This window comes from Tenebrio molitor, chromosome 3, assembly GCF_963966145.1.
Source record: "Tenebrio molitor chromosome 3, icTenMoli1.1, whole genome shotgun sequence".
Lineage (NCBI taxonomy): Eukaryota > Metazoa > Arthropoda > Insecta > Coleoptera > Tenebrionidae > Tenebrio > Tenebrio molitor.
Window position 1 is genome coordinate 13,310,671 of NC_091048.1, and position 9,169 is coordinate 13,319,839.

Genomic DNA, 9,169 nt, shown 5'->3' on the forward strand with positions numbered 1-9,169 from the left:
TGGTCCGGCGTAAGAGCACAAAATTAAACGCGTCACCCCCAAGGGGGCCAGCGACCAAACTAGGCCAGCTGACAGGTGAAGAGAGGTACCCTTTGGCCCTGTTAGAACCTTTTTTCCCTTTTATTTTCGACCACCGGAGTAGACCGGGGTGATCTATGAGATTCCAAGGCATCGCGTCGGGTTCAATTTAATTGGGGAAACAAGTCAAATCTAAATCGGATCACATAATTCGCCTCTCAAACTCGTATAATGCTGTTCGCGCCATAAACTCCTTTATTTGCCCAGCTTAGTCATTTATTCATGAGTCAGATCTCAATTCGAAGGGCGCGAGTCAAATCTCATTGGGTCAAATTTCCACCAAATTCTGTTATTAAATTCATTTATTTATTTCTATCATTTGTTGGGACCAAACTCCACCACACTCGATTATTTGTTAAATAAAATTTAAGTGAAGTGTGCGCAATCGTTTTAATTTCATCTTTGAAAACTTTCCAAAGGTACAGCCTCTCGTTAGAGCCTAATTAAACCAAATGAAAAATAAAACACAACGTAGGATCCATAAATATTTCTTTTCTCATTATTTTTGTTTCGTATTTTTCCGCAAAATTTCATCCGAGGGAATGCGGCAACCAACAATACACCAAATGAGGAAAAAAAAAATCATCGAGGAAAAGTCAAGGAGGTCGAAAAGTTACAGTATGCATTATTTTTCTTATTTATACTTTGCATTTATTTTTTAATCCAGTTTTTCTTAACAAGATGCCCAAGAACAATAATTTATCGTTAAAAAAACAGTGCGAATCAAGAGTGAATATAATTGATGTAACGGTTGTTCCTCCGGTAAGATCTGTTTATATTTATTTCTTTCGTTTTCAATAATGACAAAATGTTATATCCATTCTGTAGCCTTCCACATCAAACGCCGCCTCAACAACTTCCTTAGAAAAGATGAATTTGGAGCTGTCGCCCTCAATTCTGGGTTAGGATGTAAGTGTGAATTTATCTTTTTTTCTATAATTTTTAAGTTTATCTAATAATTTTTTTGTGAAATTTTCAGATTTCCTTTGGTCGATTCTGTGAGCTGGTGTCACCTGCTCACACAATTGTGAGTGACAACGATGATGATGACTTCGAGGTGAAGCCGGGAACATCATCATCATCGTTACGTCCAGCATCTGGAAAAGGTCTTGGAAGAGGAAAGATTTGGGCAAACGTCAAAAAACATTACAAAGGAGCGAGAGATAGTGATAGTGATAGTGACATAAAAATCGTCAAGGAACACTGGCAAAGACAGTTGGTGCGGAGTTATAAAGAAAATTAGCTGAAAAAGCGAAGTACGACAAAGAATTGTTGCAGATTGTTGAAATGAAAAAACGGGAAAAAATTATTAAAGTAAAAAGAGACAAAGTAATGAAGCAGATTAACGGATGGAGACAACTAAGTGAAAAATTAGATATTAGTTTAGAATAAGTAAGTAATTTGTGTAGTGCATAGTAGATAGCATAGTATTGTAATGTTGTATTATTTTTATTATTACATATTATGTTTTGTTTTTTGTAAATAAATCCAAATATTCCAAACTTACATGGTTTGATTTCTATTTTCGGCAAGTTTTACATAACATGAATCGATGTCTTTTGGTATCGTGCACACAAAAATACTTCACAATTTAATATTATTGCAGCAAGTGCATCTATAGAGTTTACATTTTTATCTCAAACAATTTTTTTTCAAACACTGATTTTAAAATCACTTCTATTCTTGCAATTCTTCTTCCAAACCACATTCGATTTCTGGCATAAATTTCCCAATCAGATTTACGACATTCATCTTTATCGTTTAAACAATATATGGTAACAACCTTGTTAAATCATACTTGTTTCTTCATTACCTTCTCAATGGATATAGCGGTTTGTTGTACACCCAAATTTTAATGAGCATACTCACACAATATTTCTTTTCAATATGAAAATTGATTGTTCCCAACCGAACAATTTATAATATAATAATTAAAATAGACTACAATTTTTATTTTTTATTTTCTTGATCATTCTTTATTCTTTATGTTATAGTGTGATGGAAAATATTTTCCTCCTTGACTTTTGATTAAATCATGCATGCTACAAGCAATGCATCGAACTCCCTCTATGTCAGTTTCTCCTCTACACTTCGGACATGTAAATTTCGCAATCACAGGCATGTTGTTTCTATGACCAACCGATCATTATTAAAACACTTAAATCACATTTTATACTTTTATTCATACACAAAATGATACATAAATGAAGAACATATTTTATTCATTAGTTTAATTTTAAATTTTCCATGGTTTTTCTCATTTCATACATATTTATCAAACTAGACAATTCGTTCAATGATTTTAAATATAAAGATAGTTTGTGTTTATACACCGCATTTAACTTTTCTTTGCGCTTCATTCTTCCAGAAATTCTAAATTTGTTGTTTTTCCCACTGCTCCTCGGTTCACCAGATAGACAAGTTTCCCAATCGTAAGTTGCTGGTTGATGTCCTTGATGTGCTCTTCAGAAAATTTTTCTGTATACCGTTCCGGAAGAAGAGTTTTAAAATTGTCACACTCCACAACCACTTTTTCACCAAATTTTGTGTTGACTTTATTGAAAGAAATTATTTTATTTTTTTCGTTCACTTCAACGTTTTAACACTCACATAAGAAACCAGATATGATGATTCGTTCAACTGTGAAAAGAAAGAACTCATTTTATGTTTTGCAATTTATATTACTGTTTAAAATGAAACGATTGTGAGTCTAGGATATACTAAATGAACTCATAACAAAACCTCAAATATATAACACTTCTCTCCCCACTCTCACTTTTCCGAAAAACCCGAACATTCATGAGGAATCCCGAACGCTTATACTATGTACTATGAGTGAGCATCCATTTTCTCAGGCCATCGAAAATATATTTATTAAGTTCAAAAGATTTTTAAAATGGAAAGTAAAGAAGCTCTACCATTAATGCACAGTATTTATTGAACTAAAGATTACTCTCACATATATCTAATGAACTTACAAAACGATACAAACTATTGAACACACTTTCAATGAGAAACGAATTAAACAGCTTAAAATTTCCGAAAGAATGAGCTTCATCTATACAACCTAAATACAACTGATTCCCATCTAAAACATTAAAGAACGAAACAGGAATTATCGCGTGTTTAACGAGCAACGCAGACAACAAAATCCTCGCCGTCCTTCCATTGCCATTTGAAAACGGATGTATACACAAAAACCGAATAAAAAATCTCGAAGCAACGTTGTACCATTTCGCATTCTCGTCCCTCATCTTTTCATTTACCGTCCTGAACAACTTATCCATCTCAGATTCAATTTCTGTCGGCGAGAGATAAAAATAATCATATCCAGACGGTTTTGCGTCTGTTGTTCTGTAACAACCGGCATTGCGAAACACTCCGTTGCCTATTAATCCATCGATTTTTTTCGCCAAACTGGGGGTGAATTGATGTTGGAGTTGCTCCACCACGAGACTGTCCTGGAAGATGTGGGAAATCGCCGACGAGAAATTACGAGTTTTTTGATAATCGCGATGTTCTAGAGCCGTTGTTAACGCACCTTCAGTCTCTTCGAATGTTTGAGTCCCTGTATTTTCACCCCTGTTGCACTCAGTGATGTAGTAACTTCGATAAAACTCCACAAAGCCTGCGACATAGTCGTCGTTTTGAGGGTCTTTTAAAAATCGCTTTACTCTATCGAATAGAAACGGAATTTGTTCCAATAAAATTTCGACGGTGACGGCGTAAGGCGGTCTCCAGTAGGGGTTGTTTTCAAAAGACTCCATTTTCATACAGACACAGACATAGAACAAGTTCGATGCATTGCTTGCAGTATGCATGATTTAATTAAAAATCCAGAAGGAAAATATTTTCCATCACACTGAACAATAAAGAATGATCAATTAAAATAATGAAAATCTTCACTTCGACCTTATATTTCACAAGATGAAATCAAACATCGTGCGCCGCGGACGACCCTTCATTTTACAGGCTCGCCGGAAGTAAGCCAAAAACGGACAACTATTTTTCAGGTCAAAACACAATCCAAACACTGACACAATCGAATGAGCCAGGAACGGCCACCACTTTTACAGGTCTACACACATTTCATATTCTCGCGCGCTTTTGTGAGCCAGGATCGGCCACCACTTTTACAGGTCTACACACATTTCAAATTTTCGCGCGCTTTTGTGAGCCAGGATCGGCCTCTCTTAACTACTAATAAACAAGAAATAGAGCAGAGTGGAGAAGAAAATGCAACCAAGCCATGAGACTACTTGGCTCGCAGAACTAACTATGTATACCGGGTGATTCAGTTTGGTATTCGCGGCCCTACATTTTTTTGTTTTAAGAAAAAAGTATAGCAAACCATATATATTTGTAAATCGCTTGTGAAACTACAATAGATGATGTTGTCAAATCTTCTCTACGATGACATATGTCAAAGTTAAGACTATTTTTTTTAAATAGTACACTATACATTTCTTAGCCTATTCTTGTAAAGCTTTTTTTTCTACATTTGAATGTGTAAAAAAAGTTGACACTTACATCAGAAAAAAATCGAGAAAAATAATAAAATATGATTTAATTTATTCGAAAGCGTTATTTATTCGAATAATTCGAATACGATTCCCAAGACTCATCATGTCATTCATGCACTATCAAAATTCAACTACATATTTTCATCGTGTATGCATTCAATTCATAGTTATTTATTTAAATGTATTTAGGTTATAACATAGCTATTTATTTAAATGTAGGTACATTAATAATTGACGCTATTAATGTCAAAATTCAATTGTCTCCATGGCTAACTAGTTCTTTTTAGAAAATAACACTTTCGAATAAATTAAATCATATTTCTCGATTTTTTCCTATTGCAAGTGTCAACTTTTTTACACATTCAAATGTAGAAAAAAAAGCTTTAGAAGAATAGACTAAGAAATGTATAATGTACTATGTATTTAAAAAAAAAAGTTGACTGTCTTAACTTTGATATATATCATCGTAGAGAAGATTTAACAACGTCATCTATTGTAGTTTCATAAGCGATTTACAAATATATATGGTTTGCAATACTTTTTTCTTAAAATAAAAAAGATATAGGGGCGCGAATACCAATCTGAATCACCCGGTATACAAGATGTTTGGTGTTTAAGGTAACAAACTTTTCTGAGATGCACAGCTAGGTTAAATGAACAACTTTTCTTAGTGACATTTTTCTCAATTTGCTTTTTTTATTATGCTGAACTAAACTGACTAAACTCTGTTTCCACTGTTTGAGAGCCACTGTTCGTATCTGTAATTACTAATACCAAGCTAATAAAGATTTGTAAAGGAAAATGCCTTAGTTGTCGCCTTTATAATTTATAAATCCGGTGGATCTCACACCGTAGTTCTTCAATAGTATATTATAAGTGATAGAAATGCATCATTATACAAGAGTTACAATTTTGACCGTCGAGTGCGCTTGCGCACGAGTGGGACACTTCTCACGAGTTTCATAATGGCATTTCGATCACGTCTGATATACGACGTTTTATCTTACAGGTGCAACTATTGCAAAAATCCAAGAAATGCAGTTTCATTCAAGTAAAATGACAGCTGTCAAATTTAGTCACTTGTGAGTGATTTATGTCAAGTTAAATGGCAACTGTCAAATTAACTCACTAGTGAGTACTTTATCTCACTTGTGATTAAAATTTGACTTCCGTCACCGAAAACAATGTTCTAAGGTGGCTCAAAAACTCCACCTGTAAGATAAAATAATTTGATTCCTTGTTTGTGCAAACTTTAACTTGTAATTCATTTACCCATTCCTGTTCGTTTAAGTTAATATTGTTGTTTGGCTTTGCACTGGCCTCAGCTAATTAATTTACTTTAATTCGTTATACTTAATTCTCGTTATTTTGGATTCGTTAATTTCTCGGCCGGAAATCAAATTTATTACAGGCATTCTTATATTATATTATTAAGAGTAGAAGTGAGTCTTTTTGTGCCTAGCCCGAGATTGAAGACCGAAACGCAGTTGAGGCCGACAACTGGGCGAGGCACAAAAAGACCTTCTACTCTGAATGATATATACTATTTTATTATTATCTTCAGGCGGATCACAAAAAAAAAATCGAACATAAACTCACTTATTTATTTTTCTTTTCCTGCAGTTACAATCTTCAAATTTTAAGTCACTAGTAATTTTTACTTCCCTTGTTATTGGTACTTGAAGTTTCGATAATATTAGTAATGTCTACAATGCTATTCAATCTATCCGATGTACTTCATAAAACTTTCCCAAAATGGTGAATGATCGTGATTTGTAATTTTTTGTATCCTGAACTTTTACTACGATAGCAGAGCCTAAATCTTCGATATCTCTTCTTGTCAAATTGGTGAATTCATCGCATCACAAGCTCCGTTCAAACATAACTCTACGGACATAACCTACACTAATTTATAATTCTTCGTCTAGGGAACTCAGAAATTTTACCTTTGTAGCCAGATCATCGTGATTCATGAGCATTATTATACATACACAATTTAATCATATACTATGTGGGACTTAGGTGGGACTAGATCCTACTAGAGTGGCACGAGTATATAAGAGAAAGTAGGCTCGATCGTGGTTCCTAGGGGAGTGTTTGAGAGTTAGATTTGAGTTGGCAACCTGGTTTTCACACAATTTGTGAAGCTAATTTAAGCAAATTTAAATAGTTAACATAATACAGGGAGTGGCACAACTCACGCCCCAGAGGAAACTGACTTGTGCCGACAGCAATAACATTACTGGAAAGACTGATTCTTTTTACTTATCTGCTTTTTTAATCGAGTTAGAAGCATATCAAATCCACCAATCCCGTTAGTCAAGCCCGGAAAAACTAGAGAAGAACAGAATGAATGAGGGCGTTGCTTGGTTTCCAAAAATATTATCATTCTACTCAAAATATCTGGTCGACTGTAGTTTATTGTCAAATTAGCACATTATTGCACTGTCAAAAAATTTAGGTTAAGAATAATGTCATTACATTTAATAAAAGTTGTCTTCGTATAGACCGCAACTATTAATACAAATTTATTATTGGGCGGAAGTCGTAAAGCAAACAACAAATGGTGGTTCTAAAAAGAACCGAGTTTAATAGAACGAAAGCAAATAATAACAAAGTGAAACACAAACAAAATTCAAAGAAAGAAGAATTAAAACAGATGCTCAAAATGTCCACCATTCATTTCGAGACACACTTGTGCACGCCCTAGTAAGTTTAATTTAGAGGCCCTGACCATTTCAGGTGTAATTGTTACAAAAGCTTCTTGTAATCTGTTTCGAAGGTCCTCCTCGTTATGAATGGGTCGGTTGTAAACAACGTTTTTCATGTACCCCCATAAGAAAAAATCCAGAGGATTGAGATCCGGAGATTGTGCAGGCCAGTGGCGTGGACCACCTCGTCCGATCCAAGGATTAGGATACATTCGATTCAAAATACCTTGCACATTGCGACTGAAATGGGGTGGTACCCCGTCATGTCGGAACCACTGATTTACGAGAAAAATCAATGGAATATTTTCAAGTAAATGAGCCAGTTCCATGTGTTACCACCGGCCCTCTGGAGCGGTCGAACTGTCGAGTCCATCTTCGGGGCCGGTGTCGAGATTTGTTGACCGATGCCGTTTTAACGCCGGGGTAGCAAATGCACCCCGTCGAAGAAGATGGCCGTTTCGTACACCAGCCGGTTTACCCGGACCGTCAGGCAGTCTTTTGTCTAAGGGAGAGGAGCACTAAAGAAACAACCTTCTCTTCCAAGGGCAGGTAAAGAAGCGCCGTGCCGTTTCCGGTCGGCGTCGACTATTTTTAGAAAGTTGGACCAAATGTGGCAAAAGAACGAGCGGGGGTGGTTTTAGACCACCCAGGCACCCAAACGACCCTCGGGTAACACATGTTTAAAAAGTTTGCGTACACTGCTCCTGTTAAACGCATAGGGAATTCAAAAGATCCGATCTGAAAATAAAGAATACCTAAACACGCTTTCTTTATTTTTTACAATCTTGACTTACCACTGAATCTCCCACTAGTCCTGACCACAAACTTACGGAAAATCGACGCTGAAATGCACGCGGATAAGTAGCCCTTGGATTATCGTACGACCAGACATGCAAATTTCGATGGTTGAAACATCCCTGCCGACCAAAACTTGATTCGTCCGAAAACAAGATCCGTGAAATAAAATTTTCATCTTCTGCCGCTTTATTAAGCAATCAAACGCAAACATTTCTTCGAGCAAGAAAAAAAAATTCTTCGGTCAGGAAAACGATCAGAGATAGTTATTTGTATAGCAAGGCTGCGAAATCGTACTTTGACGAATCGAGAGAAAAATTGTCGCCAAGGTCGCTTTGCGGCCGAGGCAAGACAATTTCGAGATCGTCAAAGGATTTCGTAGCCAAGGTTGTGTACAACCCGAAAATTTGTAATTATAAAATGAACAAGTAAAATTTACTTCATTGTCAATAAAAATAAAGTCGGCCTGCATGTCGCCATGTCGCTATGGAAACAACATAAATAAAACAATTCACTTTGAGAAAAATTGCAAAAATGTCCGAAGAAAATTACGATGTTTCAGTTCCGTGTACAGTTCGCTTCAAAAAAAACGGGAATTGAAATCAATTTATGTCAATTTGTGTCCGTTTGACAGTAGTATTTCTGACACATAAGTGCAGTTTTTTAACCTAAACTCTAAAAGGCCGTTTCAAACCATAAAAATTTAGTAAAATCTGACAGAACTTTTTCTGACAGTTTCCGTTTTTTTTTGAAGGCAACCGTACTCATCCAGAGTTAAAAAAATATTATAAATTGTGCAGTGTCGCATTTGAAACTTGAAAAATCGAAACGGCAACATGAAAAATGTTACAGTGACTTTGAGACTGATGTAACAAGAAGAATGTGAAAACCGTGTCTGATAATGTTGTACTGGCTTATCTATTTATTGGAATTTATTTATTGTGGAAGGTAAATGTTAAGTTCTGTTATGCTAAAGTTGACTCAAGTTGCAAAAAACCACTTTACATTTGCAACAGCATTTTTATGGCATTAGTCATTTGAAATTACTTTTAAACTGTACTT